Source organism: Meles meles, chromosome 8 (assembly GCF_922984935.1).
Source record: "Meles meles chromosome 8, mMelMel3.1 paternal haplotype, whole genome shotgun sequence".
Classification (NCBI taxonomy): Eukaryota; Metazoa; Chordata; class Mammalia; order Carnivora; family Mustelidae; genus Meles; species Meles meles.
Window position 1 is genome coordinate 13554997 of NC_060073.1, and position 3671 is coordinate 13558667.

Consider the following 3671-nt stretch of genomic DNA (forward strand, 5'->3'; position numbering starts at 1 on the left):
GCTGCCCAGGCTGTGGTGTGTGGATCTGGCGCCCCGTCCCCCGTGCAAGGCCGTCGGGGGGGAAGTGCTGGTTGTCGCTCTGGCCCAGCAGGAGCACACTGTGACACTGAACACTTGCCTCCCTCGCACCTGGGAGCTCCGTGTCCCTGAGGAGGGCGTACTGGGGACAGGAGGCTGACTGTTGATTCAGACCACTCCTAGATCCCACTCACTGAACACACAAAGGGTTGTTTTCCACTCGTGGCACAGTCCGGGGCGGGTTGCTGGTGGGCATGCTCCATGCCTCGCAGTCGTCAGAACCCATCTGCTTCCCTGTGGAGGCTCGGCTCTCTGCAATGGCCTTGGAGTCCTCCGAGGACCTGTGGGAGACCCTTCCCACAGGGACCGCAGGACGGGAGACTCTTCCATGAACCAGGTTTCAGCGGTCCCCACCACCTGCAGCGGGGATGCATTGGGAAGTGTCGTTTAGCTATGTGGCCCGGGAGCCCCGGGTGCTGGTGGAGAGTCAGCCCTTCTTGCCAGGGAGTTTGGCTTCTATGGTCTCTAAGGGCCCTTTCCCCACGCATTCTGGAATGTCCACTGGGCCCTGACATCCTCCTCGGCCTTCTCTGTCATCCTTGGTTCCCCAGGTCCCCCAACCTCTTTCCCTGATGCTTGCTGAGAAGAGAGGCCCCGGTGGGCCTCTCCTTGGTGGGGCCTGAGCTGAGTCACAAATCAGAGCTAAACCTGAATTGGGAAATCGTCCCATCTACTAGCGTTTCTTAGCTTGTTATGTTACATTATTTTAGGGGGTATGGGGGGCTATTGACCCATTTTGAGCATTTGACCGAAGCTGTGGACTCCCTAGAAAAGTGCATATATACACAGCAGCCTGGAATTCCCATCACGGACCCCCTAGAGCAGTGGTTCTTAACTTTCACCAGGCATCACAGTCTCCTGGGGTTACTGAAATGCACATTCCTGGGCCCACCTCCAGGCCTTCAATCCAGTGGTGGTGCCCAGGAATCTGCATTTTCAGAAGCTCTCTGAAGTAGAGGGGGCAGAAAGGTGGAGGGGCCCTGAGTCAGCACCTGGGGGCACCCCTGGTGGGTTGGTGCCCCGGCAACTCTCCCGGGGCCCCGCAGAGCCGAGCTGGTGTGAGCTTTTTCCTGCTCTCTCCCATTCTCTTTTCCCTTGTAGGAGTAGGACTGGCAGGAGCCCAAGCCAAACACTTAAGACTCATTAGTAGCACAAATGGAGCCTAGGGCTGTCCCAGTGCCCGGGCTCTGCTGGGAGGGAGAAGGGATGGGCCCGCTCCCAGGGAAGGCAGAGGCAGATCTGCTGTGTGGGTTGGGGTGTCCCACACTCCCCCGCTGCCTGAGGAATGGTTCAGGGCCTGTGTCGGGAGCCCAGGAGAGAGGGCAAGCCACTCCAGCTTTGAGCGTGAAGGCAGGTGTATGGCAAATACCACGACCAAGATCGTAACGTTCTTGTGGTGGTGCCGTTTCTCAGGCCGTGCCTGGGGTTCTCGGGAGTGGCCTCAGAGGGGCAGGTGGTGTTGGTCTTTTGCCTGGATTTGGATTTTGGAAACAGCCTAAAGTCACTTGGATGCTTGCGTTGGGGAATACTTTGGGCAATCAAGGAAGCTGATCAATTTTGGTCAAAGGTGGCCCCGAAGGCATTTTCTGAAGAGTTGAATGAACTCTCGAAGAGTAACCAGAATAAATGTGCAGCCTTGTGGGCTGAAGGCAATAGTGTGTTTATAAAGGAATCAAGCCTCTTTCTCAACCCTTTTCCTACATGTTAGGAAAGCTGAGCTGACCCTTCTCAGAGAACCTTGTCCCTCTCTCATTACCATTAGAAATGTCTCAACACCATCCCTCCCCTATTCTGTGCTCCTGAGGCTGTCACCAAGAGCCCGGCCATGTATGAACTGATACCAGACGACGGAGGAAGCCTTTGGGAACCGAATAGGAGTGGATCCAAGGGAGTGGCCCCATATTCCCTGTGATCCAGGAGCTGGAATTAGTGTTCAGGGATTGGGCTGAGCCTGAGAACAAGGTGGCCTTTGCCCATGGTGCCCCTGGGGTCTGGGTGGTATGGCCCGTGTTGGGGGAGTCTTCTGAAGGGTTGCTGCCCACTTAGCTCTTCCTCCTTCCAGTGTCCTGTCCCCAAATGGGGTCCAGCCATCTACCATGGTCACTGCCTGTCCCGAGGGGACTGGAGGGAAACAGGGCAGTCTGATGGAGCAGTCATTCCTTGGCCGATGGCCCAGAGCAGGCTGAAGCTGGTGGACAGGATCTCTACCTCTAGTGTCTCACTGAGCCAGAAGCTTCAGCTCACCTGGGACAAGACCTTTGACCTTTGTACCAGCTGCCGGGCCCCCTCCTTTCCTCTGCCAGCAAGCGCTGATTGATCACAGACAGAAAAGTGCTGGCAGGGCTCAGAGCAACACCACCCTGCCCTGCAGAGGGCACCAGGCCAGGCCCTCGTGGCTAGAGCCTCCTGGGCACAGAATGATAAAGTGGGTTTTAATCGCTGCGGGAGAAATGACTCTAATTATACTTTTATTTATGTAGCGCTCTGTCTCCAAAGGGCCAAACACCCGTTCATTCATTTTTTTGAAACAAAGTTTACTGAATTTTCTTCTGATGGCAAAAGCAGAGCGTTCCTGCCGGACCACCGAGAAAACATGGAGAAGTAAGACTCAGAAATCTGCCTGTAACATCGCCGCCCAGATGTACCACTAACATTTTTTTGGAAAAGAATTCTTTTTATTTTAGGATAGATTCTGATTTACAGACATGTTGCTGAAATAGTACAGAGAGTTGCTCTAAGCCCACACCCAGCTTGCCCTAATTTTAATAGTTTACATTCATATGGTACATTTGCCACAACTAACGAAGCAATATTGATGCATTATTATTTATTCAAATCCACACTTCATTCACAGTCCTTAGCTTTTACTGTGCATCCCCTTTTCTGTTCCAGGATCCTATCCCGGACACCCCATTAACATTTAGCTGTCACCTCTCTGTAGGCTTCCCTAGCCTGCAACCATTTCTCAGAACTTCCTTGTGTTTGATGACCTTGACGGTGTAGTTTGGTGACCTTGACCTGGTCTGGTAATTTGTAGCATGTCCTTCAACGTGGGAGTATCTGATGTTTTTCCTGTGATTAGAAAGGGATTTTAGGTTTTTGGGAGGGAGAAGTAAAGCGCCATTCTCATTCTATCGAAGGTGCATGCTCTCAGTATGACCTATCATTTGGTCATTTTATTTTTTATTTTTTAGAATTTATTTTTATTTATTTGACACAGAGAGAGAGAGAGATCACAAGTAGGCAGAGAGGCAGGCAGAGAGAGAGGGGGAAGCAGGCTTCCCGCCGAGCAGAGAGCCCAATGTGGGGCTCGATCCCAGGACCCTGAGACCATGACCCGAGCCGAAGGCAGAGGCTTAAACACTGAGCCACCCAGGCGCCCCTCATTTGGTCATTTTAAAAAAAGATTTATATTAGAGTGAGAGCAGGGGAGGAGTAGAGACAGTGGAGAGAATGAGAGGGAAGCAGTCTCTCTGCTGGGCGTGGAGCGCGATGCCGCAATCTGAGCAGAAATCAAGAGTAGGACACTCCGACTGGCCGGCCACCCAGGTGCCCCTATTATTTGTTCATTTTAGCCGTGCCCCGCTGGCCGA